At 42.1% G+C, this 26,843-nt stretch overlaps 1 protein-coding gene across 5 annotated transcripts in view; it reads right to left on the reverse strand.

Moving 5' to 3' along the window:
* TBL1X (transducin beta like 1 X-linked) overlaps nucleotides 1–17,721 on the reverse strand; it is a 197,275-nt gene extending 179,554 nt beyond the window's left edge. For 3 of the 5 annotated variants that reach the window (XM_051621953.1, XM_051621923.1, XM_051621933.1), the window contains exon 1: nucleotides 17,170–17,720. The gene's annotated coding sequence lies outside the window, so the exon portion shown is untranslated. Of the gene's footprint in view, nucleotides 1–16,406; nucleotides 16,425–17,169 lie in introns of those variants that run through there. The other 2 variants (XM_051621972.1, XM_051621943.1) reach the window with 2 other exon arrangements.
* Nucleotides 17,722–26,843: the final 9,122 nt, after the last annotated feature.

Below are 26,843 nucleotides of genomic sequence, written 5' to 3' on the forward strand. Positions count from 1 at the left end.
GCAGGCCTGCTGGACCCCACCAGTACAAGGGACACAGAAAAGACAGAGCCCAGACTGACCTGAGAGCAACGTTGGAAAATATGGTAAACAATGTAAACAATGTATCTTAACAATATGAAAAACATCTACACTGTTTCTCAAAACAGAGGAGAGAATGAAGTCTAGTGTGTACCTTAGGCAGAAAGCCTTTTAAAAATCCCGTGTTCAATGCAAGAGGGAAAAGTACCCAAGTACTTATAAACCACTTGTACTCTACCTATACTTTGTCTGGGGACTACACAAGTTTCTTTTTTCCTACACTATGAACTAGACTACATATTTATAACTGCTCCATTAATCTCACTTAAGTTTCTTCTGCGATCTCCACCTTTATGTTCTCATTTTATCCTTTTAATACCAGTATAATTTATTTCATTCCTCTGGTGACAGGCCTCCTTTATCTCAGGAGGAAAGCATCAACTTCCCTAAGGACAATAACAAACAGGAGGAACCCACTGTGACTAGACAATGTTTGGAATATGCATGTTTTGCTTTTCACTGCAGAATGAGTCTGCATTGCTAGTGGATATAAATTCAAACTGGAGATAGACAGATTACTCAAAAGAAACTTTCAAAGCACAATTCTACACAGGTATGCCTCTGGAGCAGCTAACAGAGTTGGTAATTTTCTCCTTACTAAATGCCATGTTATTTACATAGAAGGCTCACAGAGGATTTCGGGCAGCTACCAAACATCCCTTTACCCAGTCTTTGCAGAGAGGGGACTAGAGGTACACCAACACAGATAAAACATGAACCACAGTGACGAACCAGAAGGCCTGGCAACCAGTACTTCACTGCTCATTGAAAGCTTTTAGTTACTGGGTATAGTATTTAAAATGTACAAAGTAGAAGTAAGATGAATTTTAAACATTTCTACTCCACACAGGAAATTCTTAGAGATTATAAACTAGCAATTAAGGCCAAGTCCTAAACATACACACACATAATCCAAACCTTCTGCATGCCAGTACTGCTGTTTACTTTCATGAAAACTATTGTGTATGCAATTAAGCACAGGCACAAATAATGGAATATCTGTGGCCACATTCTATATGAAAGAAATGTCTGACCTACAGTAAGGACACATTTCACAAAAATATTCTTTCAGTATATAAATACATTTGGAAGGAAAGTCTCTCTTTTTTTAAAGTCAAACTATTTAAGACTCAAGTCAAACATATACGTCTAAATGCAGCTAGAACCATTTTAGGTTCAATGTTTAAGACCTGAAAGGATAGGTATTAGGGAAGAAATCGCTTTATTAAGTTTACTTCTACACTGAGGTAAGTTCAAGGAGGAAAGAGACATATTTTTAACTGGCAAAGAGATCCATTCTTGGCTCTAAGCACAGCACCTTTTTAGATCAGTATCACCCTGTACAGTACTGGCAATCATACAACACCTAAAACGATCTACAGACTATTACAGAAACAACTGGAAGAATGGCATGCATGTCTATGTAAGGGAAGCATGATGGAGAACATCAAATTTTTTTACCTAATTTTGATCTTGCATCAGCATAATCAACTCCTTTATATAAATACTCCTTATCATCAGCATTTTACTTAAAATGCTTGCAATTATAAGGACAAAATTTAAGTTTTTTAAAGTAAGAAACTGTATTTACTGGAAAAATCAGTATATATTTCCAGCAGTCAAACAACTGGACTCGATAAAAAGATGCATTGCTTCAAAGAAGTGAGACAACTGTTAGATTTGTAAGACTTGAAAACACTAATATGTCCTTTCCCTTCCTCCCAAACATACATGTAAATGCACCAGAAGAACCACAAATAGCAACTGTTCTTATGAGAATGACTCTCATGAAAAGTTCACTTTACCTCCCACACACATCAAGTTGACAATTGAGAATCAATTCTAAATGTAAGCACCTACCTCCTAAGGCAACCCTCAGTGCTCAGTTAAAAAGTCTATCATCTGCTTAATTTTGGTTTGATGAGTAATGTTGAGGGTTGGGTGTTTTTTTGTTTTGCTGTTTCACTTTGTTTGTTGTTGTTGGGTTTTTTTAAAGATTCATCAATATGACAATTTGTAGAAATTTCTTAACACCTGCAGAATCTATTTCCTTTTTCAGAAAAATCCACTTCTCAGTTAAAGGTTGAAAAAGTGCTGTACATATGCTGACCTTCTAAGAGATCACAACTACTCTGCAAGCTAGTGTTTTGCTATCAGCCTCAACCAGACCTATCAATAATAGGAAGGCCCGAGAGGATCAAACCTGGGGAAAGCTGGCACAAGTGCCTCTCTCTCTCTCCAACAAAACCACATCGCATCAGCACTGCTGTTTGCTTCTCTCTTGCTCCCTTCCCCCCACAAAGGAACACAAAATCTACTAAGTGAAACATGACCTGCAGGATCAAAACACAATTTATTTCTCACCAGCCTGATGTGGCATACACGGATACCTCACTAAACATCACTCCTCACAGGAAGCAGACTAGCCTAGAATAGACTTTGAAACTACGTGGTTCAAAAGCTGTGAAACCAATTGAGAGAGAAACCGTTTTGAAACGGCAATTCCAAAGACCAGCAAAAACATGTCAGCTGGGTGAGGTGTTCTTCCTGCAAGGACAAAATTATACTCCTTTTCTTTAGCTTATTATTATTAAACAGTGAAAGGTTTATTGAAACAGTAGAGTGCTGATATACTACAAACTGTCTTTGTTTTCACACATTCTGGGAAGGTGACGTTCCTCCCTAATTTCAACAAGAGACCCATAAAAGACTGAGAGTTAGATGCTGGTACAACTATGCAAATGCACCTATTACTCATTGATGTGCCAGGGTTGAAGAAATAAATAAAGTACTAAAATGGCCTCTTTCCATCACAAGCTGAATGCTCCTGTGACAGGGCCCTACTATTCACTTCTATTTTTTTACTGCATCAGCCAGGTTCATAACTAAGATTTCTAAGAAATCTTATGAAATAAAAATAAGTACTAATTAACAATTCTAAAGAAAATAATTAAGTAATGATCAGTTAACCCCAGACTGTTTTGCTAGGTCAACAATGCAAAATTGTTACACTGCAAGCAGCTGTCAAAACACTGTTGTTACTAGCAAAAAGATGATAATAGGAAATTTTAAACATACATCTAAAATTTCATTTCATAGTTTCTGTGGCTTGAAATCAATTGCAGATATCTCAACAGCCCAGAGTATGCTTCATACAGGCCCATTTTCTCAACCTGAACAAAAAGAGCAAGAAATGAGAAGGAACTCTAAGCTGCTATTTTACAGGTCCTAAACTCCTCTGTTGCCATGAATAGTCTATCACATTTTTTTTCTTCACATTGAATTTATTTTAATAAGTATCTTCCACTAAACTCTCCTCAGCCAGCTCAAGAGGCATTTAGATTTGTTCGTTTTTTATGCATTAGGTCACTATATCCCATATTCATGTTTCTTTAGAGTTGTTTATTTAAAAAAGAGTAAAGATCCCAGTTCCTATTACTTCAACCACAAAACGTTTTTATTTTTTTTTTAAGGTAGGTAATACATGTAATAAATACTAAATCAAAGCACAAGGACTACTACAATAATAGTACATCTTCCCACTACATCAAATGTTACACTAAATAAAACCAAGTACATATGGGAAACAAACTTGTTGCCAATTTACAGCAAAGATCCCCTAACTTCAATACAAACCACCTTGACAGTCATCCGTATTTTAAATTTGAGGAGCTGCTTCTGAGGATCAGGACCAAATTTTGCCCTTCCAAGAAACATATGAAGATGGGAAAAAAACACAAACCAAAACATCTATATACAGACTAACAGTAGTCACTTAGGAGGATCTTTTTATTTAAAATACTACTGTTTTTAACTTAGGGGAACAAGAGGGCGGTTCTGTTGTCAGAAGGTTATGATGCACCACTGTATTAAGACTAATTCCTTATCCAGGCACTAAGCAGTCACTAATCCCTCTGATTTCAATTGGAGCTGTACCTATCCAAAGCTTTTAAAAACGAAGCCACTTATTTAGATACCTATATTTTAAAATGTTGGCCTCTTAAAGCACATGCTAAAAACACAAATCAGTAACAACATAATAAGCATGAGCCATAGCAAATATACAAACAGTTTTGAGTGTCTGTCATAAAAGCACAGAAATAATGAGGTGCAGGTAACCTTAATGTTTATTTCCATTTAGGTCAAACTCAACACTCTGGTCTTGCCTGACAGCAACCCCAAACAACCTCTAGCTTTAGAGCCGAGTTGCTACATGACAAGACCAGTATTTGCCTCCTAAAAATGTAGTGAAGAGATATACTACCATGTGTTCCTCCAAGTCGCTGGTGGTCTAGCTGAAGTAGTCTGCAGCTTTTCCAAAAGCAGTTTAGTATCTCTAAATGCCAATCAGATGACAGTCACGGCTATGCAAGAAAGGTTTCAACAATTAACTGCCTTTGGAGAAAAAAAAAAATTATAGTCTGAATTACCTTTTGCACTGCATGTGCTAGGATGGTCTTAAGACTGAAGGTAACAGCTGTTATCTCAGTGGGACTGTCCTGTTTTTTGTGTCATAATTACATGGCAATATTTCTGGAGGGCAACACATTTTGTTTAGAAAGCAGGAACAATAAGAAGTTGAGCCACATCAAGTCCCAGTGACAAAGCAAGTTGCTGGAGTGGCATTACTGCACCACTTGGAAAAAAACAATAATGGCACACATAACATATAGCTTTACAAAACCCAAGAAAGCAAGCTTCAGGGAAGGAAATTGTGTGTATACAAACATTGATAACAAAAAATAATAAACAGAAGGTCTGTTCATTACATTATGCAGAACCTGGAAGAAATCATCATTCATTTGCCTGACTACTCACCCTGTATTTTAGTGCAGGCTGCAGGAAATAAATTATTCTAATATTCAACAAACAAAAGACATACAGGTGGATGGCTCTGTGCATCTGATTTGGTCAGAACTCTGAAACATAGTTGCTAGAAACCAGAATAATCAAATGAAAGACTACAAAGCAGACTAAATCTTCCTCAAAATACATGAGAAAAATCCATGTACATGCATGCATTACATAGAAATCAGAAAGGGGAACTCATCGTGCATGAGTCAACAAAAGTTATGCTGAAAATGTAGTTAGCAAAAATATTTTTGTTATGTGATTTCCCCTTTGGAACAAACTAGCAAGAAGGAAGGACTCAAACTAACTTTGTCCTTTCATAGACAATTCTTGAAGAAAGTACAGCAATAGTTAAAATATTAAGTATTTCTAAAAATGTTATATTCTCATTACAGTGCTGTTAAGCTTTATTCTTATGCACAAGGACAAAAAAGGTAAAATGCAGTTTATTACATTTCAATCTAAGAGATTAACACATGATTATTTATTTTTATTGGCAGTGTGCCCAAATACCCCAGATCTGCAAGACTGAGTGAAAGAAAAATATTTCAGGCCTCAAAGAGAGCAGATCTATGGTTCCCTGGAATGTGTAAATAGCCAGAGCCTGCTTTACTTCCCATCCCCACTCTCACCATACACACCTCCTCTACCTAACCCCTCCTAGCATTAGCAAGTAGTGTTGCTCTCAAGCAGAGCAGAGAACAGAAATGTAGCAATGTCAAATAATGAAATTCCTGACATTTTAAGATCCAAGAATTGGATTTACTGAAATACAGTGGTACCATATAAACATCCAGAGTCTAAAACAAGACCAGTACTGCATAAGATCCCCCCAAAAAAAATGAAAAGAAAAATCAGTTGATCAGGCTTGCCTGATAAACACAAACTAAGGGAATCCAAATGCTCGTCCCTAGTTTGTTCTGTGTGCAACTAAAAAACAGCTGAATCTGTGTTCTGTCGGAGAATACTGATCACAGCCTTAAAAAAAAGAAGGGATATTTTCCTTAAAATCTACGCAATTCAACAAAACTGATGTCAAAATTGAATGCTGCTATATTCTTCTGTGAAAACAAAGATTATTACTGGCATAATGATATATACACCCACAAAGCAGTAAGACATAAAAATAGATATAACAACATCTTTAAGAAGTTTACAATATAATTAATGAGTAAGTTTTAATCTCCTTAAATTTGTGGACCTATAAAGATACCTTGTACAGTGAATTTGAACAGAATGACAATAGAATTTCTTCTTTTTTTCTCCTCGTGGATTTCTAAAAAACCCACCATGTGTTCCTTGGAAGCTTGCAAGCCACACTTTTCAACTATAGAATTAGAAAACTGGTAAATATTACTGGTGTTATTTCACCTAGTAGCATTAGTCTCCAAAAGCAATACAAACAGGAATGCATTAAAAAAAAAGGCAATTAAAACATCTGAGTAAACGGCTGTGTATGATGGAAAGCTCAGAAAACCTGAGAGAACAGTGAAAACTTGGAAAAAACAGTATAGGATAGAGTCAAACACTGAAAGGCAGTTTCATAGTGTTGTTTACAAATAATAGGTCACACAGCCCTCACACTTTTCCTTTCTCGTCTTTTAATTTTACCATTTTTATGAATCCATTTGGCTAACATTCAAAAGAACACATCCATACTAATGAGGGCAAAATACTGGCTCAAAGGAGATGCAAGCAAACAGTCTCTCAGTAGAATATTTGCAAACAGCTGAAATCAGTAAGAAATTCAACCTAGCCAAATGTAATGCATACAAACAGAAATTAAAAGACTGAGGCAATTGGCAAATAACATAAACGATGTTTCAGGCCACAGGGCATACTTTCTCACATACGTTAGCACGTTAAATAGGCTGGCAAGACATTTGCTCCACTTGAGACAGAGAAATAACCATATGTATTTCCAAACACAAACGGCAAGACAATGCTCACAACATACATAATTACATATTTATGTAAAACAACTATTTGTAGATTGAGTCATCAAATGAGAAACAGTTTTACCCAGGAAATTTATTTTTAAGGCTAGAAAAATAAACGTAATGCCCCTTCTGCATAATTTTCCTTATCCGCTGTTGACAAAAGCAGAGCAACCAGCCCAGAGAAGAACAGTAAATTAAAACAAAACACAGAGACCACATCACCACTAGACAGACGTACCCATTGTAGCGGATTTTTTTTTGCACTTAGCAGCAGTGGAAACTTAATATTTATTTCTATGACCAGCATCTAACATTTCTTTGACACAGCACTCTGCACCGTCAGGCTTCTACCTTTCAACTGAGCCTCCCTGAAGCAACCAAGCCAGCTGCAGGACTTTACCTCCACAAGGCTTTGCTTAGCTGGCATGGTGCTGCTGCTGACATTCATTGCAGAACAGATTAAAGAAGGTATGGCTCCAGCCTTTGACCAATACAAAACACATGGGGTGCACATATGGCTGCGTGGGAAGGCTGGCACGTGATCTCAACAGAGGGTATGGCATTCATGACCCTTATGCAAATGACAAGCATTGGGTGCTGGACCTGACCACGCTGGGCTTCTTAAATGATAGGTCATGGTTGGCAGAATAGTTTGGAGACTACACACAATCTAGACAGGCAATGATGAGAGCGTTCTGTCACTGCTTGCCAGTTGCTTTATGAGCAGCAGCTGCTAGGGTTTCTTAGACCTTTTGATGTGGGCTGGCCTGAAAAACCAAGGACACTTGCCTGAAAAAAGCCACAGGTTCCAACCATCCACCTAAGCTGGTCCCCTTTCAATACATGAGTTTGCAACCTCAAACTGCTAAGGCTTTTTCACTTTATACCCCAAAACTTTAAGCTTAAGTACATTTCAACATACCCAACACAGCTCCTGCACATTATAAAACAACTGGCCTCTAAATCTTGATTTCATGTTTGTCAGCTACAGAAACTTCAAAGAACATTGTGAGAATTCTGATAAGAATGGTGTTCCAAATACACCATGGAATTATGCCACACAAAAAAGAGTACTTACGTGGGCCACGGGAAAGGTGGCGGACACCACAACCCGTTTCATTACAGTAACACTGACTGTCAGGACTAAAGTTTAAATCACACATGTCATCTGTTGCTTTAAAAAAGGTTCAGAAATGTTTACTTAATCAGTCAAGAATCTGTGCTGCCATCATATAAGGCCTGATCCTAGAAGTCTCCTGCACATGCCAAGTATGTTTTTGCAGTATCAGACCATAGCTACAACAGGATGTGCTGAATGTTCAGAACACAAACGTATCATGAACTCCATCCTTACTGGCATTACTCATGTATTGTGGAGCTGACAAAAAGAAAAACTGTGAAACAAAGAAAATATCCATTAAAATGAAAACTCAAACTATATTGGAAACTCAACTTTTTTTGAAAAAGTTTAACAGCAATTATAAAAAGGTCAGAAAAACCCAACAGAGGCTTGTTCAGAGACAATTTAATACTGTAAACCCAACTCTGTTAGCCAAGAAACTAGCTTACAGATTAGCAGAAGATTAACAAATTAAAGCAATCATTACTTCTAACTCTAAACTGACCACTGAAAGGGAAAAAACCCTTTTTTTCATTATTTTATGTTTATACTTTTCTATCCTAACTTACAATTTCACGGAAAATGGGATTGTACTTTAGAATTTTAGTCATGCTTTTTAATAAAGTAGCAACAAAATAAATTGACAGTGTATTTTAATCTTTAAAATTCTTCAAAAACAGTAACTAATAAAATCTTCATAGTAGTTCTCTAGGTTGGAAGATAAGTCATTTACATTCCACTTACAGCTGTGGGAAGGAGTGCCCTATCAATTGCCTTGTAAAGATTTTAAGGAACAGATAACAGACATGTATTCAAATTTATTTAAAAAAAAAAAAAAGGAAAAATGTTGTACTTTAAAATCATTTCATGTCAGTATGAATATAGAAGTAAACAACTCCTGTAATTCACTGTAATTATCTGAACACTTTTTAAATATGTACAGGACACAAGTCACTACATATTTTTAGTAAGAGGAAATTAGATTTCTTTCTTTCACACTGGACTCCATGTACATCAACACCAGCTATGCACAACAAACCTTATCTACAAAGCAACCATTCACCGAGTATGATCAAATCAACAATGTATAATTGAATTTAACACACTGCCATTAGAAAACATGGGACCCTTCCATGTCTCAAGTGGTTTCGTAACCCAAAATATATGCTGTTGGTAATGTAACAGATACCATGAATAATATATTGTTTACCCTAAGCAAAATCTAAAATAGAAAATTTAATCCAACAGTTAGCATATATGCATACAAACATGCAGAACATTAGAAAAGCCCGACATATACAAAATGCCATTGCTATAACCACAAAGTAACACTAACATATTAGAAAATACCTACATACAAAATATACTACCATAACATTGAAGAAATGCACAGGAATAAGTGTTTTGAAGGCATGCCATTTTAGCCAAGGAAGAAGCATACAGTTCAGAAAATTCCTAAAAAAATTGTGTTGGCTACTTGACAGTAAGCAGGTTAAAGCCAGAGGAGCTTAGCTTTGAGTTAACCTACTCCCACTTTTCCTCCTTCTTGCAAACTGCCCATCAGGGCCTGAGATACATTCTATTTCTTACCTAACCCCTACCCAGCGTTACGAGCAAAGGGGTGGTGGTGGTCTCGCATGAAAAGTTGATTACATTCATCAGCAGTGAGAGTAATCATTATGTTAATACTTTAGTAAATTTGAGCTGTATGTAATAAACAGGTTCTTTCCCTCCACTCTCATACTGTATTTAGGGCCATCCTTTCAGTTTGCCAAATGTTCTTTTCCACGCACAAAATCCTGTGAGAATGAAGCCGGATGAATTTCTACAACACACCGTCATGCACTACTTTTAAACTAACTGTCTCATTTAAATTAACAGGTTATGTCACATACTTATTGATAGAAGCAGAATTATCAGAGCCAAGTGTGTTTGGGTTTAATACGAGATTCCTACAAATAAAAATGAGCATTGTTAATGAGTTATAACACCATCAATCCAAAAAATAGTAACAGTCAAAATGGAAATACATTTCACAGAATTACACAAAATCTGTGACTTGTGAACACCATGCAACGTTATTAAAATGTACCTGCTTCTGTTCTTTACTTTTATTTTTGAGAACTGGGATAGGAATGAAGATGTGCTCCTCATCAGAATAATCCTCAGGCCTGCCTTTTATATGTACCTTCCAGATTACATTATTTCAGTTTAAAAATTAACAAATTAAAAAGTAAACTACATTAACTATATAAAACTAGAGAAGCTCTTCCGTTTAGAAAGGACAAAACTCAATCCAAAAAGTAGAATAAAAACCAGCAAAGTTAAGCTGCAATCAGAGAGAGTTTACTGCATCTAACTGGCAGCATTATCAACACCTGAAAAAATTAAAGAAGATTTGGTGTTTCAATCGATCCTGTAATCAAATTAATTTATAAAGATCTAATTCATGTGTGCATGTAAATGGGCACAAGAAGAGTCAAGTTTGTTTTGTGACTGCAAAACACACCAGACACATCCTTGGAAACTAATGCTCACGATATGAACAAGCACTGTCTGTGCTTGGATTCTCTGTCCTACCTCATCAGCGAAGCTCCACCCTATCTATGGAGAATGCTTGGAAAGAGGGCAGTTATTTTGCCTCGATCTCTCTGTTGAGATCAGGGCTTAAATTTTACTTGTAAGAGTAACCAAAAACTACACAGAATTAAAACAAAACAAAAAAGGAAGATAAAAAAATGAAGATACTATAATTTGAAGTCTGAATGCATCCCCCAGCCCCCAGCCCCAGTTGTCGCCTCCTGGTCTTGCCATGTTCAGCCAGATGCACAAGCACAGTATCCACTCCTGACTTTGCCACATTTCAGCAAGCACAAAATTAAATGGTTCTGCACCTCCATCTTCTCCCAAAACCTGACATCCAACCTGGCCCAGTTGTAGATTCAATTCCCTGGCTCTGACACACCTCAGGCGCTGCTGACTGGAGCCTGGACACATCCTAGTTCAGGGTTTGACAGCCTATCCATCGCACTTCAGCACTGTTCTCCAGTTCACAGTGACTCCTTTTTCTCCAAAGCTACTTTTCGGACTGCCTTAAGGCTATCTACGTATCTATAGGTCTGTGTGCACACACACACACAGCAATTAGTGAAATTCATTTTAAACAATTAGTATTTGTGAAACTGATTACTAGTCAACAACCTCAGCTGAGACTACATGCTAACAAAATACTAATGGGTGTCTGGACACCGCCAGTAGCAGAAGACTAAACCCACAGGCATAGACAACAAGCAACTTGTGACTGCAAAATGACACTGGAACTATCGTATTGTCATAAAAATTCCTAGTTGTAAGTTAACAACATATATAGATTTGCAAAAAACACGCATTTTTACTTCACTTTATAAAAAGCTCACATGTATATTAACTGTACACTATGAAGGTCAATTATTTTGGAAGAACATATTTTCAAAGATTTTGCTGGAGGCTACAAAGTTGTGTTCAAACTGGCACAAACTCATCAGTGGACATTTCGAAGCATAAAACACAACAACAGCTGCATACACGTTAATCATAACAAAGCAACAGCTTCCTTTCAGCAGTGCTATTATGACACAATTATTCTGTTCAGAAATATAAACCGTAACTACTTGGCTTCACCCTTGAACTGTGGAGGATATTCAGCAGTCTTCATTCAATGGTAAAGGATTAATGAAGAGCTGATGGTGCTACACAACTAAACACAGCAGAGTCAAATTATACATCCAGTGCAGTTTGCTGCCTTCAACAAGGAGCACAACAAATGTATTATTCTGCAGAATGACAAAAGGAATCTATCGACCAAAATAAAATCCTCTTTGTTTTCTTGAAGATAATGTCAAAGGATATTTTCCAAGTATTTTTATTGGCTAAGGGAAAAACACTGCTTCTTTGCTGCATCAATAATTTATTCAGGTATGGGAAAGTTGTGTTTCATTAGGGGGAGGGGGGTGGGGGGGGAAAAAAAAATCACATTTGGTGTTACAACATCTTTCCACCTAACAAAATTATGATTTTGTGTGAGAAAATGCATTCTAAACCCACTTCATAGTAGTAAAAGGTTAAAGCATAACTAAGAATTAGCAGATCAAATGAAATTCAGGTCAGCAAATGCAATCATGTTTTCAATGACAGTGGAGTAACATACAGAGCAACCGTTACATATTAATGAAGAACACTGCCTTTTAAAAAGCCTTGCTTCACCCTCCAATGGCAAAAAGTCAATAAAACTCGACACTTAATTAGACAAAAGTATTTTGATGAGTATATATACTTATTAGATATTATTATTGCTACTCGTCTATTCATAAATATGCCACAAGTTGTGTCATCTGAGCATAAAGAGGCACTGTTTTGTCCATGTGTTTAGCGTACTGTGCAACACCCAAGCCAAACAGTATTTGTAAAATGCACTTAGCTAAAATATTAACATAATTGTTTCTTCATACTACAACACTATTTTCATTATTTTATACTGCATGGATACCATAAAGTTATTGGCACAAAATGATGCTATAACTTCATTTTAAATTATTAATATCTACAGGCAATCCAATTTAAACAGGACAAGAAGACATGTATTAACCATACATACTACAAACACAGAAGGTTCAAGAAATGGAGTTAATCACTGTGATGCCCCTTTTATTGCATAAACAAAATTATAAAAATGGAAGCCAAATCATCAGATGTGTCTAACCCCCAAGCTTCTTTTCCTACTGCAGTCATACCCACAACTCAAAGCAATGAAAAGGGACTGGTGGCTGGCACCCTCACAGAGAACTAGAGGCAATATACAGACTGCATGTACACCCATACACTCTTCTCTCCTCAAGCAACAAATTAAGAAATCCAATACCTGCTGTTAAGAGTCCAATATTTTTAAAGCATCAGTATCACTTAAACTGAATACAAACACATGCAAGAAGAGCAATGCAAGATGCATGTGCTCCTTAACCTTCAAAATGAGACACCTATCTATAGTTAAACTTGCTTTCATTTAAGCTTGCAGAAGCAATTTTTTGTATTTCCATGGAATTACTAAACACTAGTAACTATTATTTCTAAATCTCTGTCTAGGACAAGATCTCTATACAAGAAAAAACTAGCAAGAACTGATGAACTTGTCTTACAAAATTGAACATCTTTCTTTTATTCCATCTAGGTTCTACACAGTTTTAACTTCAGGAGGCTTCTGGTGTTTGTAAAACAAAACGCCATCAATCCTTCTTAAAAGAAATTCCATTATGTCAATGACTAGACTGCCACCAAACAAAACAAAACACCAAAAAAACCCCCCACACCCCAAAATCAAACATGTAAGATATTCTCTTGTCTACCAAATAAAACAACCTAAACCCCATTTTTCACCTTTGGACGTTTGTTTCAGTATCATTAAAATGACAGATTCTGTATTGACAGCAAGGCTGCTATTTCTACGAAGAGCCACAGTCCCAATGTTTTTATTTCAATTCAACCAACTTGTCCAAGTAGGCCATTTGGTAGAATCCTATAAATGGCACCCAGGGGGTCTGGGCTCTTGCTGTAAAGAGGTCAGCTATTTCCTCCTAACTAAAAATAGGCAAGATGGGGGAGGGGAATAGAACGATGTTTAATTTAGCAGCTGCAAAAGAGTTTACAAAATTACTTCCATCTTGCCTCATAATGAAGATTATGAAAAAATGGAATCTGCCCTCGAGAGTCAGAAAAACTTGACTGTTTTATAGGAAGGCTGGTGTACACAGTCTAAAGTAATACCAGGAATTAAAAAGAGTAATAGTAAAAAGAATGCAGGACATAGACTGCATATCAAAAAGGCAAAGGGATGCCTACACCCTCTTTGTGTAGAGCAGACTGAGGTATCGGCAGCGGCACTGCCAGGTGTTAACAAATCTCCTCTCTTCTCCCAGCTGAGGTCACACTGTTCTCCCACAGATAAGGCTCTACAATCAGCTGCTGTTCCCCTGAGTCCATTTTTCCCACTGTTTACCCTCCTGGTTTCTCGTCTCCCTCACTTACTCACATTACAAGCTTTTCAGTGCAAGAACCATCATCTACGATATTCCCAAAATGGCCCTGATTTGAACGGAGGCCCCTTGGCACTACTAAAATATAAACAACATTGGTTCAATACTGACTTCAGCCTGAATTCTAACACTGGACTCTAATAGAAAACAACAGAAAACAGCAAGAGCTAATGGCACTGAGGCATGCATCTATGCGCTACCTACAGCCATTGCCAGGCTGAAGGCCCAGGATGGGTTTTCCAGCCTCATCTCCACAATTAAACCGATTCAGCACATCACTAAATCCTAAGCGTATTGCACTGCTGACATAACTACTAAGAAATGACATCCCATCTGTGCCCAAGGCTATTCCCCTCTGTTCTTTCCAAGCTCAAGGATGTAGGCCTTTAATGACTGCCATGGCTGGAGGAGTCTCCTCCATTCAGGAAGCTTTCCAAAAGGTATGGCACATTAGATGTATCAAATGGACAACAGGCCTACTTCTGGCCTTACTGTCATGGAAATGGGAAAAGCCCATCTGTGAATAAATGGGGGGACCAAAACAGGACAAATTGGCAGCATTGTAGAAGCCTTACAATTCTGAGCGCAGACATGTCACCCTTTACCCATCAAGGATATACTTCTCTTTTTGCTGTTTCAATACTCTTATTGTTGAGCATGGAGGACACCTGTCACCCACTGAAGAGAAGAACCAGTGGCACAACCCAGAGCAGTGGTGTGGCAGAGGACACTGGAGTTACCTTACTTCATCGGGTGGGGGAAGGGCAGAGGATGCATTCAGATGAAAACTTATCTGCAGAGGAGGGGTTTCTTTTGCTCTGTAAGACTTAAGACAGTTGTGTAGTTGATAGTATTTACATTTGCTTCTGACACACACTTTTTTATCCTAGGGGGTGAAAATACAACCTTGGTTGTTGCTTTACTCACTGAAGGTGTTAAACCAAGATGAGTACAGCAGCTTTGCACAAATCTCCACCTATTGTACCATTATTGTGTGTAGCCCAAGAAAGGTTTAATATATTTTTAACGTGATAACATTCTCTCCTCACTTTCCTTTTTCCTTCCACCCCCTCTGCAAACCTTCCATGGTAAAGCTTCCCTTTTTCACTATCACTGTTGAAACGTTGCAAATATTATCTGTAATTGTTTAAAAAAAATAAATCAACCCTGAAACACACTATGATAACCCTGCTCTCTTGCCAACAACATCTGCTATCACAGAATGAATATATTTGCTTCAAAACCTGCTCAGTATCTCTGTATTTGCCAGCACAGTAACTGCAGGATAGCAAGAGGCCTAAATCCTGCATGTCTAGCCACATGGTAAGCAAGGTACATTATGTTAAATCTTGTACAAGCCACACAAGCAGTCTCAGTTAAAGAATTGGTAATAAATGGGCGAAACAAGAAAAATATGACACTATATTTGTCATGAGGAAAGACCTTTTATTTATCATCTACCATCAGGGTTTCCCTCTGGCATAATATATTTGTTTTTATACTATTAGCCTAAAATACCAGTCTTGAAATTTTAATTTTACACTCCGTTTTATTCAAATCATCACTTGAGGAGTGCTCTTTTCAATGGAGCATTTCAGTTTTCTGCAACATTATGCTGCAATATTTTCTTTTTCTGTGAAACACTCAATAAGCTCCACCAGCCAGACTGCTTCCCCTCCCCCACCAACACACACACGTGCAGACTTTAAGACTTGTGCGTCGAGAAAGGAAAAACGCCACACAAATCCTTTCGGAGAACAGCAAGAGACATGTCAAGGCAACATACAGGAAAGCCTCTCCTCAGTCTAAACGCCGACTTTGAGAAATTCATATGCAAGCCCAACTTTTCGGGTGTGGCTTTGTTGTGTTTCCCCCCCCCCCCCTTTTTGTGCTGTGCACGATGTCTCCTCGAGAACCCAACAACATATCATTAAATAGGTCAAGGGTCATTCGCTTTACATCACACCACACCGATCTTGAGCCGCGCACCGCACCGAACCGACAGATCCCGGACCAACCGCTGCGATGAAACCAGCACCACAAAATGGGGAACAGGCTAGGCCAGATGACAGCAGCTGAGGGAAAGGTGCCCACCAGCCTCTCGCTGCCCTGCTGCAACCCCACCGACGCTGGGCACGAGGGCCGGGAACACACCGCTGTGCAACAGGTCCCTGCAGCCCCGCAGCGCCCTGCCTCCAGCACCCACCCACCCACCCACCCGCACGCCCTCCCCCCAGCGGGGCTCCCCGGCTGCACCGCCGCCCCGCCCCCCCCCGGCGGGGGGCTCGGCAGCGGCACGTATCACCGGGGAGAACCATGGGGGGCGAGGTGGGGACTGACTTGTTTACCTACTTGGAAGTAAACTTCGATGTACGGGAGCGACCGGCCCCTCCGCCCGCTGCTGATTCAAGCCCTGGCGATGAATGGGCTCCCCTCCCCCACCCGAGCTCTGCAAACTCCACACTTGAGCGTGAATACCTCGCATTTTTCCCTCCCTGACCATTTCTCCCTTTTTTATTGATTTATTTTAAAGACACACAAAAAAAACCACACAGAAATACTGCCTCAGGAGTAGGGAGCTGCACCAGAAACCGACCCCCCCATCTCCCCCCCCCCCCCCCGCTCCGCCCCGACCTCAGGGTCGGTCTGCTCGGGGGGTTGGGGGGTTGGGTTGGGGGGGGGGGGAGGCGGGGGGGGGCAGTTGGAATCACAACCGCCACCGAGACGGCAGCTCCTCGGCCCAACGCTTCCGCAGGGGAAAGCAAAGAAAAAAAGAGAAAAAAAAAAATCAAAAACAAACAAACAAAAAGCCAACAACCAAACAGACCCCCAAGACGCCCGGGTTTAAAAAAAAACTTCGTCATAACAGGCAGCGCCTGCAGGACCCCCATCCCCCCCATCCCCCGGGCGGGTCAGCCCGCCGAGCCAGGGCAGGCTGCGGAGGGGGCTCCGGGGGGCCCCGGCCCCAAGGCTGGGCTCGGCGGGGAAGGACATTTGTCACCTCGGCGAGCGAGCATAAGAGAGAAAGGGGGAAAAAAAAAAAAAAAAAAAAAAAAAGAGGGAAAAAAAAAAAATGGGGGGTCCCCAGGATGAATAATCCGCCTCGGAAACTCACCTCGCTCAGCGGGCGTTAAAGGCACAGCTCCCGCTCCCGCGGGCGGCGGGGGAAAGCCTCAACTTCTGCGGGCGGCGCTGGCAGAGACTTTCCCTCACTTGCCGCGCATGGTGCAACTCCTCTTCCCCCGGGGTCCCGGCCAGCCTGCGAGGAGACTGTAAATCCCCCCTCGCCGCCGCCGCCGCACACGCCTCCTCCTCCCCCTCCGCGCGCACAGGCGGCACAAGGAAGTCCCGGAGAGTGGGAAGGGGAAAACGGAAAGTTTTGGGGCGGAATGGCGGTCAGGAGGGGCCGCCGCTCGGCAGGGCTCAGCCGGCGGGGGGCGGTTGGTGGTGGTGGGGCCGGTGCGGGCGCGCGGCGGCGGCGGGAGCGGCGCTGAGGGGAACCGGCCGCGCCCGGGACCCGCCGCCGCCGCCGCTGCCACCAGCGACAGGGCGGGAGGGAGTGGAGGGCGGGCGGGGGAGGGGAAGAGCACCGGTCGGGGACGAGCGGCGGAGCCCGGTCGGGGTGAGGAGGACTAGGGTGGGTGGGGGGGCCCCGCGCCCTGCCCAGCGGGGTGCCGCGCACCCCCGGGCACGCACGGGGACCGGCAGCGCGAGGCGCGGCGGGTGTCCCCGGCGGCGCCGCCACCTCCTCCTCCTCCTCCTCCTCCCGGGGTGCCCTCAGGTGACTCCCGCCACCCGCTCCCACGCGTTATCCTCGGTGCGGTTGTGCAGTAACAACCCCACCCCCGCAACGGCAACGCGGTGGCAAACCCAGCGCGCCCCGGCACCCCCGCACACACGGAAGCGACGGCCTCCGCCCTGCCCCCACCCCCGCCCGGGAGCGCGGCCTTAACCTTGTGCCAGCCCGGCGGCCCGCAACGGAGCTGCCCCGCACCCCCGCAGACACGGCTGCCCTCCTGCCCCCCACGCACGGCGCCCGCAGGCGCTGGGCTCCACGCACGGGCTCCCGCCGGCCCGGGGCCCTTATCACCACTGAGCATGAGGGTTATTTAGGTGTGAAGCCAGCGGCGGCGCACGGAGAGGTGCGCTGGGCTCGGCCCTGCTGCAGAGGCCGGCCGAGAGAGGGGCGCATTGTCTGAGCCCTCCCGCCGATAGACGAGAGGAACGCACGACGAGGAGCAGCAGTCGTGTTCACGTTACGTTGTTTCGCACACCGAGGCGGGCAGGGTGCGAGGCTCCCCGGGGCACGGCCAGAGCGGCACGACGGGCGCTCTCCCCGCCGCAGCACGCCCGGGGCGGGGGGGGACGCTCGCTGCTCCTCTCCCCGGGCAGCCGGCGGTGCAGCGGCCGGGGTGCGGGCAGCCCCCGGGGCGCGGGGGAGAGACGGGCCCAGGCGGCCTCCACGGCTGTGAATCAGCAGAAACTGGCTTAATTGCGAAGGGGGGGGGAAGGGAAGGCAACACCCAGAGCCAGAAACGCTGCTGCTCTTTTAAGCCTCCAGCGTACCCCTCTGTGTCCGTCTGTCCGTCCGCCGGCCCCCTCCCCCATCCCGGGGCGGCGGAAACCCGCGCCCCCCGCGCCGGGCGGATGATGCAACGCGGGCCGAGCTCCATGTGCTTCCCCTCCCCCGCCCCGGCCGCGCGCGGCGGGCGCCGGGCTCCTGTTGTTTTTTTCCGCCTGGAGGGTCACCCGGCGGCTGATTGATTCTCCTTTCGCCCTGCTCCGTCATTCGGGGTTGGAAAGTAAATAACAAGCTGACATCATTACCGCGCTCCGCAGGGCCCCGCCGCGCCGCTGCCGCGCGGCTGCGAGTAGCTGCGCACCGCAAAATGCCCGCAGCACCCGCGCCGCTGCCCCGCCGCCGCCCCCAGACACCCCGCAGCACACAGCACCCCCGCTTCCCCTGCCCCCGGCTCGCCTCGTGCCTCCGCAGGAGCGGGGTGCGGGCGCAGGGGCCGTCGCGCCTGTTGGGTTTTTTTTTGGCGGATGCGACCCCCACCCCCGTCCCCCACCCCCCTCCGGCCTCATGGCTAATGTCATGCCAGTAACAAGATTAGCCGAGTGTTGCCGGGGTGTCTGCCTCGGTGGGCTCGTCCCGGGGACAGCGAGACTCAGGCTGCCCCAAAAGTCCTATTTATTATTGTCTTGGGGGTTGTTGTGTCGTGTTTGGTTTTTTGTTGTTTGTTTTTTTTGTTTGTTTTCCAAATGACCTTTCCATTTTTATTTTTTTTTTCCTTTTCGATCTTATTTTGCCATGAAAGGGAACTTCATGCTCGTTATACATTTAGCCCAAAGACTATGTATGTGCTGTCACCGAGAGTTCTGATGGAAAAACATGATGTCATCCAAGGCAGCACAACAAAGATCTTTGCTACATGCATCCATGTGTGTGCTGAAATGAGAGCACCGAAATGAGAACACTGGGGAACACTACTGTGGGCTAATGTGAGCGATTGTCATGTTCCAAGCCCAGAGATTGCAGCACAAGGCCATCAGCTTTTAGCCAGACAGACCAGCAAATGTCTTCTGTTCTAAATAAGCTCCCATCTGACTCCCTTTTTTGTTTTATTTTAATTTTCTTTCAAAAGGAAAACCTACATTAGGTTTTTATTACTGAATGTAAACAAACAAAACCCCCTCCAGATTTACAGTGAGATGGCATTTAATTTTTAGTTCTCGTGATTTCAGATTCTTTGGGGTTTGTTTTGTGGTGGGTTTGTTTTTTAAAAAAGTCCTATGGGCTTACAGTTGAGGTTTATGCATCAGAAAATTGTCCCAGGTCAAGACCTAGGTAGCTTCCGAGGCTTGGTTGCCCAGCAAGGGGAACTGGGGCCATTCCCACTCCTTCCATCCTCTGCAGAGTGCCGTGAGGCTCTCATGCCCCCCTCCCTTAGGCCAGGTCCTCACCGCCTGGCCTGGCTGGGCCAGCTCAGCACCCAGGGCTGCGTGGCTGCAGCATCAGGGGGCTGCGTGGCAGAGAGCACCAGGGCAGGGGCGATGTCCTGGGCAGCAGGCTCTGGTGAGGGATAGTATTCCAGGTCTATCCTGGCACAGCCTTCCGAGCTGTGTGTTTGATTTTCCGCTGCTGAGGAGCTGTACACGCTCATCCTGCACCACCTGGTTGCTCGGGCCATATACCCACCAGGGTGTTTGAGCCTGTGGCTCAGAAAGCTACCAGGTCCCAGCTGCGCACCTGGACACCTTGTCCCCCACTGGCCACAGCCCGGCCATGTGCACCCTTCTGCTGAGCAGGCAGGGAGACAGAGAGGTAGGCAGGGAAAGACAGGGTGGTGGGACACCAAAGGTATTGTGACGACAGAGAAATGAAATTGCAACCTTATACAGACACCGTTAAGTGACTTCTACTCTTGTTTTTAATCTGGGCACAACCACTGCCTGTCACCAATGCAGTGTAAGGCCCACAGGAAGCCGGTCAAGCAGGAGAGGGCAGGTCTGAAGGGCTCTGACTGCCAGCCCCACCTCACTTTCTGACCCAGTTCCTAGGGCCAGTCCGAATCATCTGCACATAGCGGTGTCTGAGCAGCAGCAGCGGCAGGCATGGCCTTAGCTACGCTGGGAAGCCAGGCAGGCTGCAGCTAGCCCCTCGGGACACAAGGTTAAATATTGATGTAATGCTTGCTGAGAACTTAAAATGAAGTCTATCAAGGAAGATGCTTTTTTCAAGCTCTGCTCGGCTAAGGGGAGCAACAGAGAAGCCACGAGAAAGGCTTGGACTTTTTCAATTGAAAAGAAAAAAAAAATCCAACTATAAAATAACAGTAGAGTAAAAATTAGAGGAGTGAATTCCTGCTCTGGCCATTGCAATAATTTTGGCCTTTGTGTAACAGAAGACCCCAAAGTGACCACATACCAAAAAATATCCAGGTTTTTAAGAGTTATTTTTTTCAGTTTCATAACTCGTGATGCAGTGATGGTGATTGGCAGCAGTGCTGCGGCCCTGCAGCTCCAAAGGAAAGAAGTCAGAGCTGTGGTTTCTTACCCTCATTAAAATGGAAACTTAAACCTAAAACAATCAGAGTCAAGGGCTAGCAGGGTTGGCCTACTGTGGAGATAATGGAATCATAAGACAAAATATTTTGCATTTTAAAAGATGAAAGCCATTGTTGTTTTTCTAGTGCTTCATCATTGTGTATTGTGCTGGTAACTGTTTCTAGCTGTTTTCCCCCCCACACCATGTTTTTCTGTTCCTTGACTATGCAGACAAAAGGAAGTTCTCTTGAATAAGTTAATCATTCAAAAATAAATAATTGGTTCTGCTTTTACATAGCTGTAGTTAAATAATCCTCCTTACAAAAACAAATCTGAAATACAGATTAATTATTTACTCCTGTTATGAACTGTAAAAAAAGTGGAGCTACTAATCTGCTAATTAAGTTTGTAAGAAAAACTTTTGATAGGATAGCAAAAAGTGAACTGGTGTTTTGACTTGAATAGATGCCTCAAGACTATTTGGATACAGCTGAAGTATGCTATTCTTATGTCACAATACATAGATATTCTATAAACTGAAATGCTACATGGTAGGCACTGGTTCTGCAACACTTAGAAATATGTTCAACATAAATGCCTGGCTTTCTTATTATGAGCTGTTCTGCCAGACAATTCCTGGTGGGAAAGTAAAGATTTCTAGATTATTATTGTTGTTGTTGTCATTATTATTATCATAATCATCATCATCTAGCACATCGGTGGCAGCAAGCTTTGATTTCTATCTTGTGAGCATCTTTACAATATTTGATATTTTTCAGATAAAATCTTCTCATAGAGAAGTATGAATAATTGCAGCATCCAAAAGCTGATTCTCATTTAGACACTTAATAGTATCAAGAGTTTCAGTTTTAAAAGGAAATTCTGATTGACTAAGATATTTTCAGGAATTAAGACCATCACTGGTATTTTTTTTCTTCACATATTACTTCATTGTTATCCTTGGACTAGACTGAAAGCTTTTGCTTGCACTTTTGCAAGCAAGACCTCCCAAGTAAAACAACATTATCAAAAAATAAAAAGCAAAGTGGGAGATCTTATCTCAAATTTTTGGGAAAGCAAAACTGTCAAAAATGTTTTGATTTTGCAAAACAAGCACGGTCTGATCCTTCTATCCTCTCTATCCTTTGTTTCTTTATAGTTTGCTTCACATGGCTTGTAATACCTGCAATTTCTAGTGATTTTTTTTTTTATCCACCTTTTTGAGATGTGAAGATCTAGATTCCATGAGCTCTATCAGGAATTTGATCTAATCTAATATGAATCTAATAGTTTCTTACAAGAATTTTGATGCTATTGCACTGGTGCAGAGATTGCAAAGCAGGGTGTGCTATTAATAGTTTCTTCCCTGTGCCATTATATTATCACCAATGCACATCTTTGCTGCGCTGGGACACTGTGTATCAGGTAAGCATTATACCAAGTGTATTTTTGCTTCTCCGTATAAGATGGTAAGAACGTTTTCAGTAATTGTTCCAAAGTGCAGTTGCAAAAAATCTAAGTTAGGGAAACACTCCTATTTGCTATATGGAAGATATTGTTTAGTATGTGGAACATGTATAATTGTTATTACTTAAGGTAAAATAAATCAGAAACTTTGATGTATGTAATCTACACTCCTCTGATCTATTTAGTGGGCTGACATGGAGGGCTGAGCTAGCTATATGGGTCCCCTAGGATCCTCAGATGGAACAGATTTTTTTTTATGCTGCTCTAATTTACTCTTAGAGACAGTTTGGCCTCCTGCCAGTCTGGGATAGAAAAAAGAGGGAGGTGATCATCTTTTCCTTGTCTTCCCTCGTCCATACAGTGTTGCATGTCCCCAGCTGTGCTGAATTAATGCCTGGGACAGCTTATGATTTCAAGCCTTTTTTCCTCCCATGAAAGATTTTAGAAGATAAAGTGGTCCTACTTAGGAGCTGGCTGCAGAGAGTGAAACACCTAGAGAATCAGTGGAGTCAGATCTCCTGCAGAGAAGCCAGACTTACACCGAGGTCATGCTATGGATGTGAGAGATGTTAGCCATGTATAATTTCTCTTAGTTGTTCAAGTATTCTGGAGGTATATGAGTACTGAGCATTGTGACGGTGCTGTCAGATGTCTCTCCTTATCCTGTGAGGATAATCTACCCCTCTGAGCCCAGCAGCAGGGGCAGCCCCTGCTAGCAAACTTCTCAAAATGCCTAAAAGGAGGTGGGAACCAGGGACCTACCTCTAGAGAAGACCTAATCTTCCTGAAAAGTTCTTGTTAATACAGATTACAGAAAGAGTCCAGAGGGGACTTTGGTGGGAAAACCTTAGGAAGAGCCCAGTCCTTCGCATGAGGAGACTACACCCAGAGCAAGCAAACAGGAGTTTCATGCAACAAGAAGTGGCTACATTTAGAAAAGCAAGTAGCTCAGCTCAGTGGAGTGAAACTGTGGTTGTAGGGACCAAACATCTGCATCACACCATCATCTGCCTCCAGTTGCTTCTCAGGTTCGTCCCACAGACTGCCTGGCAGTGATCAGCTGGAGCACCTTGGACACGATCCTGAGGTGCACTGGCTGGGTGAGTTTCATCCTAAGGGAAAGCAGTTCTCATGCTCAGAAACTGCTCTGCTCTGTGTACCAAAGCACAGCATGGGGGAAGAGTCAGGGGATTAATTTCAGAGGTGCACTCCTGATTCAGTCTAAGACTAGTGTAGATGCAGTCTGTGATAGTGCCCTATTTCTGTGGACGTTGCATTGTATAATGTTTTACACTTTAAAAGGTTTCTCTTAATTCAATGGGATTACTCAGGATTTAAAGCATGAGTCACTGTTGGAAAATGCAAGACATGGGGATTGCTTCCCTTGCCAAATTCAAAATCTGGGGTTCAAGAATTCTAAAATGGCTTGTCTTGACACAATCTGTCTACTGAAGCACGCAGGGTATGCCGAATCATTTCTAGATGCAAGCTGCTGTTTGGGGAGCAATTAATAGAGGACTGAAGGTGTCTAAAGAAACTCATACACACAGTGCTACTGCTGACAGCAAACTAACCTGACTGGGAATGTCCCATGTGGTGCCACTGGCACAAGAGCTGCTGTGATGTTGGAGCACACGGAAAGGGACACGTAAGGAAGGAGAATAGAGGTTATACCACATCTCTGCTTGGCACTGGTGGTGTGGCTACCACTAGAGTAGTCCCATTCAATTATCTGCGCTTCAAGGATGACAACAAATTGGAGAGACTACGAAGAAGAGTACGGATAGTAACAAAAGGATTGGAAAATGGCTTAAAGATAGCAATCTCCTTAACTTATCAATTAAGAAACTCAACCCTCTAGAAGAACCAATGTGTAGGAAAAGGGCCAGCTGAGGACTCTTCAATCTATTACACAAACTTAGGGAGGTCTGCAGCTTGAAGCTAGAGGCAAAGTAGCAGGTTTTTAAGGAGAGAGAAAAGTAACCAGTGAAACAATTAGCGTGGATCTGAAATCAAGCCCTGCTGCTGAGTTTCAAAAGGCACCAAGAAGTCCTATGGCCCATATTATGATGTTGTATGCTCAGAGTAAACTGTCACAATGGTGCTTTGTAGCCTTAAAATCTTCAAATACAGACTTCTGAAAACAGGTGGTTTTGAGAATCCAGAAGTCTGGTTGGCTAACTATTTACCTATCAGTTTATCTAACCCAAATTTCCATTAAAACCGTTGTTGATGTCCTGACAACAAAGATGTTTACTTTGCCTTCCCAGTTTGCATACACATTATTTCTACCAGTGTGCGCAAAGTGACTGTCTTTCTATTTTTAACAGGATCAGCTTTGTATAAAATAAACATTTTCCCTGAAATTTTGAGATTATTTTTTTTTTCATATTCCAAAAACATTTCCCTAGAACCTTATCCAAGAAAGAGAGGAGCCAAAGAAAACTGTAGTATCCAAACCCTTCACTCTAGCAGTAAACCAGACTATTACAAGGGCAATGAGTCAGACCTGCTTTTCAGTTTTTATAACCATGTGGCTGTAGTTGACTTCATACAGTTTACAGCCTCTGTTCACTCTGTCCAGTGCTCTAAGTGGGCATGAATAACAATGCACAAGAGGGATAAACTCAGCTAATTTCCTATGACTAAATTTAAAACACAGTACTAGTAAATGTTTAGAAGACAGCATTGGGGTATTCAAAATGCAGTAAAGAAAAGTAGTTTAAAATTGAAAATATACTTCCTAATTACACATTTTGGTTGACTGTATTTAAAAACTGAGTATTTCAATTAAGACACTCAGGTACCAAGTCTATTTTTAGTCTCTATCTTGTTCCCTTTGAAATCAAAAGTGGTTTCACCACTACTTCAATAGGAGTATAATAAGGCCCTTCACTTTCAATACCTTGTAACTACTGGAAAAACAGTGAATACAATAGGAATGAATGCATGTCTAATAAGTAATTTATTTTTTCTTTCCTATTGCAGTTCCTAAATAACACAGAAAGTAATCTGAAAGACTGAGCAGCAATGGAGAAACAGGTTCAATAAATCAGTACAAATCTCCATTACAACAAAATGATGCCTTGATTCTTTACTGTCCTTACTCTCAAACCAAGTATTCCAACTTCATTTGTCAGTGTTGCTAAGTGAGAACTTTTCCTTCCTTCCTTCCTTCCTTCCTTCCTTCCTTCCTTCCTTCCTTCCTTCCTTCCTTCCTTCCTTCCTTCCTTCCTTCCTTCCTTCCTTCCTTCCTTCCTTCCTTCCTTCCTTCCTTCCTTCCTTCCTTCCTTCCTTCCTTCCTTCCTTCCTTCCTTCCTTCCCTCCTTCCCTCCTTCCCTCCTTCCCTCCTTCCCTCCTTCCCTCTTCTCTAGGAAGACACTAGGAATAAAGATAGGAATCAGGCAGTTCCTGTATGCCTCTTAGCCATCTCTCTTTAATACCTTCTTAATGTGTCTATGTTTAACTCTGTCTTTTGAGCCTTCCAAAAATCAGGGTTGACAGCTTGGACTTCAAACTGGAGCTTCCTCTGCATTGTGTCATGGTAAATTTGTGACTGGCAATATTTTTACAGGCTGCAGTTGCTTATGATTCCCCTGTGTAATTGGCTCTGTGTAGGCTGCTGACTTCTTTTCTTTTTCTTGATAAAAGAGGGCAAATATTAAAAAGGACAAAACTGATCACATTGTTTTGTATTTTCTGTACCAAGTCCTTTTGTTCTTTTATTTCCAAGACTTTAAAAAATAATTTAAAATAAATTAAAATTTTGGAATGAAGGATAAAAATCTATGAATCAATTGAAATATTTTTAATAATTTACATAAAATTCCTCATTGTAAATGTTTTTCATTACTTACCCTTAAAATATAATTACCTCATCAGCCCCAAGTTTTTTCCTGTTTTTTTAAGGATGCTGACTGTCTAATGTTAACTAACTTACCTAAGTTACATCTCTAACTCTGTCAACCATGAAAGGCTGGAGAAAACACAACTGAGATCTGCAAGGTAAGACCAGACTTTTCACAAGTATGTCAGCAGTGGAACTGAAAGTACCTTTGGGTATATAGTAATTACTCTTACTATGTTTCTTCTTGTCTTTTTTTTTTCTTTTAAAGAAAAACTTTCAGTTGAAAGGAACCATTGTAGATATTGTAAGACATTAAATGCTTTTGAAAGAAAGGTTAGATGGAACAAGTTCTAGAGTAACACTAATTGCAGTATTTTCCATTTCTGTATGTTAACAAATTTAGATCAAGCCCGTTTGTGATAAGA

Source organism: Apus apus, chromosome 1 (assembly GCF_020740795.1).
Source record: "Apus apus isolate bApuApu2 chromosome 1, bApuApu2.pri.cur, whole genome shotgun sequence".
Lineage (NCBI taxonomy): Eukaryota > Metazoa > Chordata > Aves > Apodiformes > Apodidae > Apus > Apus apus.